The sequence below is a fragment of the Mauremys mutica genome, chromosome 11 (genome assembly GCF_020497125.1).
Source record: "Mauremys mutica isolate MM-2020 ecotype Southern chromosome 11, ASM2049712v1, whole genome shotgun sequence".
In the NCBI taxonomy this organism is placed as follows: domain Eukaryota; kingdom Metazoa; phylum Chordata; order Testudines; family Geoemydidae; genus Mauremys; species Mauremys mutica.
This window is the reverse complement of record NC_059082.1, coordinates 77683095-77692353: the sequence shown is the minus strand read 5'-3', so window position 1 is coordinate 77692353 and position 9259 is coordinate 77683095. Positions and strand designations below refer to the sequence as shown.

The following is a 9259-nucleotide window of genomic DNA, read 5'->3' as shown; positions in this document are numbered from 1 at the left end:
CTTCTACAGGTAAGAAATCTGTAGAACAGGTTCTTTTTGTTGTCTTAATTGAGTCAGTTATTTATATTGGGTTCAATATGAGTCATTCAGATACTGTAGTGATGTGAGCAACATAAATAGCTAGAGAACTAGAAAGCTAATTCAGAATCACCTTCAGCTTAGAGTCAAAAGTTACCTACTAGCTAGTGTTGTTTTTTACTTTATTGTAGCAATGCCATTTGCTATGAATTTCCGTGGTTTATATTAATAATGACTAGCCCTTATATAGCGCTTTTCCTCAGTAGATTGCAAAGCGTTTTATAGTGGTCAGTATTAATCCCTTTTACAGATTAAAAGATGGAGGTACCGAGCGGTGGAGTGACTTGCTCAAGCTCACCCTGGGAAGGGAATGGGATGGAGTGGGGGCAGAAAAGAGGGATGGGATGGGATGGGGGGGAGGAAGAATAGAGCCCAGAGGATGGAATGGAACAGAACTGTATTATTTCACTAGTGTATTGACCTCCTAGAAACTGATTGCTCCTCTTTTTAGTTTTATTTTCTTTGATCTTTGTTACCTGACATAAGATCACCATCTTCAGTTGTTTTAAAGTCACTGTGATTTACCCCTGTATTGTACTGTTTCAGTAAGCACACAGTACTATAATACAGTAGTTATATTGATGTTTGTATTGTTTTCATAGGAGTAGATATGATCACTTCTAGCCAGTCCAGTGTCTCAAAGGGAACAGCCCCTCAGATGGTTATGACAGGTCTGGGTGGTTGAGACAAAGGACTGGTACCCAGCAATAACCTCCATTCAACTAGGAACTGAACCTCTGTTCAGTGGGGGTGAAACTCAAAGGGCTGCCAGGGCATGAGGGCTAGGTACCACCTTGAGGATGAAAGCAGCAGCGAGTCCTGTGGCACCTTTATAAACTAACAGACGTATTGGAGCATGAGCTTTTGTGGGTGAATACCCACTTCGTTGGATGGGAGGATGAGGTGAGTCATGGGTCTTGAGCACCTGCTGACCATTATTGCAAATGTTTCCGTCCTTGTATCGCAGGTGCGTATATCTGGATCTTGCAGGCATCCTGGCCCCTGTTACTAAGAGGAAATTTATGGTACATTTGAAGACCATTCAAGGGCCCGTGTCAGCCTCATCCGGGCTCTGCTGGCCAGATCAGCCCTGACCAGCTCGAAGCCATGAGGCCAGCCTGCCCCTGCATGCCCTGGCCACCTGGGCTCAGCCATCCAGGCTCCAGGCCTGCCCTCGCCCCATGCTCCTGCTTCACCCCAGGATGGCCCGTCACCTGGGGCTCTGCCATCCCACCCCATGGCTGGGCTCTGCTCTGCCAGGGTGGGGGCTCTGTTCTCCAGCCTCATTCCCCCCTCATGCTGGGCCCCCAGAGCTGTACTGGGGTGTGGCTCTTCCCCCACCCCCTTCCAGCCCGGGTCTGCCCCGCCTGGCGCCTCTGAATCCCTCCCCCCAAAATCCACCCCTCAGCTAGGGGAGGTGCGGGAGGACCAGCCCGAGCCAACTCTATGGTGCGCTCCCGGAGACGGGCCCCTCCCCGCGTCCTCTCCTCTCCTCTCTATGGTCGGGGGGGGGGGGGGGAGGCACGGTCACGTGGCGCGGCCAGGCGGCGCAGGCGCAGCGCGGGTCGGAAGGAGGCAAGGAGCCTGCCTGGCCGCGGCGGCTAAATGAAGCGGGGGTCGGGGGAGGCGAGGGTCGGACGGAGCGGCCCAGGGGGAGGCGGAGCGGCCAGGGCTGGTGAGTACCCCCCGCCGCTGGGCAAGGCCTGGCCCCGGCGGCTCGGGCTGGGCTCCCCTTCCCCCCCCCGGGCGTCCACCCCCCCCGTCACCCCCGCTCCCCCCCAGCCGGGGGAAGGCGCCAGGGCTGGGCCCAGAGCAGGGACGGGAGCGAGGCGGCGGCGGCGGCCTGGGTTCCATGCCCGGCGCTGCCCCTGGCTCGCCCTGTGACCTTGGCCAAGGCCCGCCCGCCCGGGGGCAGGGGAAGGAGGCGCTGTCCCCTGGCGGGGCCCGAGCCCCGGGGGTGCGGCAGGGCAGAGTGACTGCGGCGGTGGGTGTGTTGCCTTCGGGGCTGAGGGAGGGGCGGCTACTGCCCCTAGCCCGGCTGGGGGGCCGGGGGGGTCAGAGCCTCGCTAGCCCGGCCCGCGGGGGGAGCCGCCGCCTCCTCCTCCTCCTCGCTGTGTAGCGCGTCTGTAATGGACGCGGTGCCCCTCCGCAGGGACAGGACCTGCTCGTTCGCCTCCAAGCCCGGAGACCCGAGACGCTGCTCCGGCTCCAGTCGCTGAGGCGAACTGGCTGCAGCGCCTCCGGCCTGTGACTGTTGGGCGCCTGTAACCCCGCCGGCGGCACGAACCGAGCTCGGAGCCGCTCTGGCCACGGCCGCTTTGCCCAGCCTCGCCTCGGCTAGGCCGTGCTGCGTGTTTACCTTCGGAAGCACTGGAGCAGCACGCCAGGGTCGGGCCTGGAACAGCTCACACAAGTGCCCGACGGTCGCCTCCCCTTCTCGCCTCACTTCCTGTCGTGGAACCGACTTCGGGCTGAGTAGGAAGTTTGGGGGTTAAAGGAGCTTCTATTTTGAACAACAAAACCTGACTGCTCCTTGGGGCTCTCATTTAAAGGGAGCCATTGGTTCAAATGCCAGCTCCATGAGTGAGCGCAGTTGTGGAAGTGAAGTGCCAAGTGGTATGAGACACAAGCAGCTCTGCCACATGGTAATCGATGATACCAGGGTGAAAATGATTGTGTGTGGCCTGTGCTAACTTTTCTGCAGTTGCGACCATTGGAACTACACCTCGTGTAGACAGATGATTGTGGGCAAGGGCAAGGTTTCAAAAGAGAGTCACATTCCCAAGGTAACTTGAAGCTTTGTATTTTAAAGTCAGACCCTTCTTTAGTTGGTACCTAAAGCAGTGAAAATTGGAACTAGACTTATAACTGATTTCCAGCAGGAATGAGGGAGAACAGTTTTCAAAAATGCATCTACATTATGGTATATTTAATCTGGTATATTATAACGCTGCCGTTTTTAGAGTGTAAGCTTTTCAGGATCATACCTCTTGTGTTGGTACAGCACTGAAGACACTGTTGGTGTTTCTGGAAAGCAGTAATATAGGTTTGCCAGCTTTACTACTGTGAGCCATCTTTCTTAGAAGTTCTGCAGCAGATTTTGCAAAAATGCTAATGACAGTTGGGCACTTACCTCTCATTTGTGCCTTTTGAAACCCCCCACCTTAATGACTGTCTCTCTTCATTTGTATCCAGTAAATGTCTGAAAAGTGGCATGTGCTGAGACTAGATGTAGATTAGCTTCAATCTTGTTTTTTTTAATAAATCTTAAAATAGATCTGCCTACAGTACAAAAAAGTAAACAGTCCATTTTTCTCTTCAGCTTTTTTATTGTTTGTCAAAACTGGGTGAAATTTCAACTTTTTTAAACAAAGTTTTGTGTCTTACTCGTCAATCTGTTACCTTTTGGGTTTTTTATGTAAAATGAGAAGTATGTTCATCCACACTCACATTCTTTACTAGAAGTAAGAGCGAAATACTACAGGGCTATGACTTAATTTATTGCTGTCTTTCATCAGGACTCTTGGTGGTGGTGGTCATGTTTCTGAATGTTTCTTCTCTGATCCAAATAGCTGCGATAGTTAGCTTGATATCTGAAAGAAGCTGATGATCTTCATGCCAAAATGAAGCAATTTGCCTCTGTTTTCATGTCTTTCTTCACTCTTTCCCCATCTTAGAGTCTTGGTTCTTTAAGTGTCCTCTGTTCAGTGGTTCCTACCCTTCCTCAGACACTGCAGTGTGTATAAGCTTGACAGTAATAGCTAGGGCCCTACCAAATTCACAGCTATGAAAAACACATCATGGACCGTGAAAGCTGGTCTCTCCCCATGAAATCTGGTCTTGTGTGCTTTTACCCTATACAATACAGATTTCACAGGGGAGACCAGAGTTTCTCAAATTGGGGGTCCTGCCCCAAAAGGGAGTTGGGGTGTGTGTGTCACAAGGTTATTTTAGGGGCGTCGCGGTATTGCCACCCTTACTTTTGCACTGCCTTTAGAGTTGGGTGGCCAGAGAGTGGTGGCTGTTGGCCAGGCGCCCAGCTCTGAAGGCCACGCCATGCCAGCAGCAGTGCAGAAGTAAGGGTGGCCATACCATACCATGCCATCCTTACTTCTGTGCTGCTACTGGAGGTGGCTCTGCCTTCAGAGCTGGGCTCCCAGCCAGCAGCCACCACCACTCTCCAGCTGCCCAGCTCTGAAGGCAGTCCTGACTCCTGCAGCAACGCAGAAGTAAGGGTAGCAGTACCGCAACCCCGCTACAATAAGGTTGCAACCCCCCCCCCCAACTCCTTTTTGGGTCTGGGCCCCTACAATTACAACACCGTGAAATTTCAGACTTAAAGAGCTGAAATAATGAAATTTACTATTTTAAAAATCCTATGACTGTGAAAATGACTAGAATGGGCTATGAATTTGGTATGGTCCTAGTCATAGCTCTCTGGGAGAAGATGGGCCTCAATGGCTAGAGAGAGCAACAAGATATATCTTACGCCCCTGCCTAGAAGGCTGTCTCTTATACCTCACTCTGCTGGTGGAGGAACTGGTGTCTGTACTTTCCCTGTTGTCCCCTGGAATCTTCAGTAGCTGTGTGGGAACAGAATGGATATCCACTGACTCAAATCTTTGGCTGCTGCTCTTAAACAGTTGTATAGTGCCATGTGGGGAAGGAAGGGGAAGGGTACTAGCTGCAGGACAGGATCCTTATTCTGTGGCAATAGCAAAACTGCAGGGCCAACTTTAATGATGTTACCCCTGCAATACTATAGTCAATGTGAAAATTCCATCTGTAGTACTGTTGCTATGCAAAATCCTGCTTACTTCAGTGGGCCTTTCTGTATTACATAATAAACATCTTAATGGGTTTTATTTGCTGGGTGTCTGCATAATGAATAAGGATATGATTTGGTCATGGATTCTGTGACTTTAACAGATCTCCATGACTACTTTGGCTCTGGCTTCAGCCCCACACATGACAGGGTTCAGGCTGTCAGCCCCATGCATGGCAGGGCTTAGGCTTCCGTTATTTATTGTTCATTGCCTGCGTCCTGTCTGTGACATTTATAAAAATACCCATGACAAAATCTTAGCCTTAATAATGAGACTAGATATTGACAAGCTGTTCTGCTCAACAGGAGGTTACAAACACTTGGCAAAAGATTCGGACCCATTTTCAGTGGAAGAACTGTAATGGCTTGGTTCAGTCCATACTGTGTAGTGATGCTGCCCTCCACTGTTGATGCAAAGCATTATTTAAAGTCTTTTTTGTGAGTGGTATATGATTTTTGGTCAAGCTGTTCACTGTTATACAGCTAAATAAATGAGTGCAAGTGGGTGCTTTTAAAAGTGTGGGGGGGGATGAGGAAGGGTGGGATGTATTATTGCTTACAACAGGGTATTATTACTATTTATTTATTGTAATGCCTTGGTTGTCATCCATGACTAGGGTTCCTTTGTGCTAGGTGCTTATGAACACAGAACAAAGAGCCTGTGACTTGCTTTCCATCTTAGCCTTGGTCTACACTGCGGGGGGGAAATCGATCTAAGTTAAGCAACTTCAGCTACATGAATAACGTAGCTGTGAGCTCTTCCCTGTGGTGAGTCATCTGCTGCCACTCCCCCATCGACTCTGCCTGCGCCTCTCCTGGTGGTGGAGTACAGGAGTTGATGGGAGAGTGCTCAGGGATTGATTTATCGTGTCTAGATTAGACATGTTAAATCAACCCCGCTGGATCGATTGCAGCCCGCCCATCCAGCAGGTAGTGTGGACATACCCTTAGACTTATATTTCAGAAACTCTTTTGGTGCTATAAATTCCACGACAGGCTGATGCAGTGTCTTGTTTGGAAATGGGGTGGGTGCTAGAATGGTGTCTGACAGACATGGCCGATAGTCTCATGTTTAGTACTGTCTTGTAGTTGGACATAGAGACTATTATAACGTACAGTGTAAGTGGCAAAAGTAGATGACTTGTATTAGGGTTAAAATAACTGATATTGAAGGATGAGTTAGAGAAACAACTGAAAGGAGACAGGAAGTGTTGCAAAGTGGCCAGTAGCTGATTAAAAAGAATAAACAGCACAAACACCAAAGTAGAGAGGAAGTGAGGCCTTGTTGGTGTTTTCAGAGTCTGGAAGAAACTCTCATTCATTAGTTTGAAATGTGCATCTAGAAAAATACTCTTGACATTTTGAGCAGCTTTCAGTGTAATAGTGCAGGCTAACTCCTGTACACTAATGGGTTTCAGTGCTTGCAGTAGGCGGCATTCTTTTCAGGGGACTTGGAACTGTGCTAATATTTCTCCAGTCAGAAATGTGTTGCATGTGGACTCCATCTGGAAACCTTTTAAGTTTTGGCTTAAATGAGAAGTCAGAAAAGTGGACTTGTGTTGTGAAATCATGTTAGACTTTCTCCTCCAGGCAACTAACAAAGATGGACATTCACTAAACTAATGGCCTTTTGATTGTGGGGGTGGGTGGGTTATGTATTCTGAAGTTGCTACACATAACTTCAGTTACTGTAAATGGGAGTTATACAGACTGTGATAGATCCCTTGCTATTTACAGTAAGAACATGGGCAGTAGAAGCCATGGAATATACAACCTATTTGGGAAGCTATTTATCTATTAGCCCATGTGATCAAGCTTTAGTTATGTATTGACATGATAGTTCTTATAGGCGTCAGTGCAGACATAATTCATTGGGTCAGCTGTCTCCTGATGACAAGTATCTATCTGTAATACTAATTTGAAAAACTAACTCAACTGAGAACTACAGTAAAATGTTAAGCAGCTGGCTGAAACTGATGAGCAAAGAAATGTACAGTTAATATGTTCAGGTTATCCATAACTTGCCATGTTTCCTGAAGTATTGCATCATAGAGAATATGGAATGCTTTATGCGGATCTGAGTCACAGATGCGGAGCTGAAATTACCTTGTTTTCAGTTGTTGGAACTCTTGCATTGCTCTTATAGAATTCTGGCTTCCATGCTGATTTATCTTGCAATATCTTAAGTGTGGAATTTTCAGACTGATCACTCGTCCCGGTCCAATACCTAGAAAGGCGTACTGGTCCTGAAAACTTGATAGTGATCAGCCCAAGTTTCTAACCCATTCCAATTATGAAAGATTCAGTGTTTTTGCTGCACTGAATGTTAACCATTTTTAAAGTACAGTTAATATTTGTGCCTGTCAGGGTTCCCTCTCCTAGGCTGTTTTCTGTGCTGTTGACACACTAACTCCTCTTGTTTCCGCATGCAAGAGGCATTATAAATGCCCATTTAAATGGAGAAAGTATTGAATTTAGGGAATAAATAACAAATTACACTGAAGCATGATGCTCCTATGTCTGTTTCTGTCTCCTGCCAAGATAGCTAGCTTCAGACAGCTGGCATACAGGGTCAGTCTTCTGCTAAGAGAGGCACTTGAAGGTGGTTGTGAGAATGAGAGGTGGTTAATGGGGGGTGGCAGGGCTAGTACTGCAACGGTTCAGCTGGGTTATTCTCTTTAAGAGTTCTCTAATTGCACTGCTCAGCCAGGGGAAATGTAAATTGAGCATGGGTTCTGGCCTCTGTCTTCATGAAAATCTGACATTTCAGTGTCCGTGATGCTTGTCAGTCATGTTAAGGCAGTTTTTACGGTTTGTCATTGTCATTATTTATAACCTGAACTGTAAGAAAGGTGATAAGTCAAAGGTGTAGCCAGCTGCTTGGGCTCTGAAGATCATTATGATGTATGATACTTTAAGTTGGTTTCTGAAGACAGGCACTGTATTACTCATTCTCATTCACACCAACTTCTCACCTCTGTAGGTTGGCTGAGCAACTGTAGTCCAAAACAAGTTTTTGATGAATTAACATTTGTTTTGATAAGATTTTAACGAAGGTCTGTAGAGGTTCGACTTGATGCTTCTGTGCACTATAATTCAGAAACATGTCTACCTACTGTAGATTCCATCCATTCATTCTTTGAATTACATGTGATAAGAAACTTTACAGCAAAGTGACTTCCAGTAAACCTAGTCTGTTTTTGTAGCACCTGCTATTGGAGGACCTGAAAGTGCTTTATAAACACTAACAAATTCTCAGTACTGGGAGGTGGCCAGTATTGTTCCCATTTCTCAGTCAGAGGCAAGTGAGACACAGGTTGTGACTTCCCAAAGGCATCGAAAAACCATTGCAGAGCTGGAAATTGAACTTAGCCACTAGGTAACATTCCTAAGAAGAACTGATTCACTTTTGGTTTTGATGTGAGAGAAAAATAACAGCTCTCCAGTGCTTCTTGCAGGTCACTTTTGCTTAATAAGGTACATAAAGACTAACACTGAACCAGGATTTGAAAACATGCATTTACCCAAGCTCTAATACAAAACTTTCCCTGGTGGTGAAGTGGGTTAAGCTGGCCACCTCAGTGAAACTGACAAACTCTAATGTTCACAACTACATGCAGCAGAACAGGGAAGCTGACCAGAGAGTTGTCAACCTCAGTCTTCTGTTTCAAAGGATTCCTGCAATTTTTCTTTTGGGGGGAAGGTGGGACGGAGAAGAGGAGGCAGCTGCAGCTGTGTAACTGAAAGGGAGAAAAATAAATATTCCCTTCCCTTTTTTCCCCCTACACAGAGAACCTGCAGCTGCATAAGATTTTCTATTCTGCTGCTGCTTGTAGGGTTTTCAGCAGCAGAGGAGGGAAACTGGCAAGATTCATAGGTTTTTAGCTCTGCTACAGAACATGGTTAAAGTCCCATCTACAGCATACATTGGAATTGTAGTGTAGTGGGTCAGGCTAAACTGTGTAGTAATGGGTATCCCTTTCGATCAGTTGTAGTATAAGTAGGCTTGCAATTATTAGAATGTAGTCTTACCACATCAACAGAGCACTCAACAGATTTTGTTTTTTATTTATGGCTCTGCTCACTGGGCCATACAGGTACTATGCTGTTTGATGAAGTACAATTATAATCCCCTTGCAGTATTTTTGCACTTTACTAGATGAAAACATATTCCATTTGACATTTCAGATGTGTGAGAGACTGAGGTGTGGGGTTCAAAAACAAAGGCAAAAGAAATAATTTGTCCAAACCAAATTTGCACAGGCTGCAGCCAAACCTTCTTAGCTTCATTAGTAGTGACCCTTATATTTGCAGAGCATTTATTTTTGACTATATGAAACTGCTGGATTCTAACTG

The 9259-nt window shown here is 46.8% G+C and overlaps 1 protein-coding gene across 6 annotated transcripts in view; it reads left to right on the top strand.

Moving 5' to 3' along the window:
- The first annotated feature begins 1633 nt into the window (after nt 1-1633).
- Nucleotides 1634-9259, top strand: part of RNF216 (ring finger protein 216) — a 110381-nt gene continuing 102755 nt past the window's right edge. For 4 of the 6 annotated variants that reach the window (XM_044979273.1, XM_044979272.1, XM_044979265.1 and 1 more), the window contains exon 1: nt 1634-1753. The gene's annotated coding sequence lies outside the window, so the exon portion shown is untranslated. Of the gene's footprint in view, nt 1754-2782; nt 2865-9259 lie in introns of all 6 variants that reach the window. The other 2 variants (XM_044979266.1, XM_044979270.1) reach the window with 2 other exon arrangements.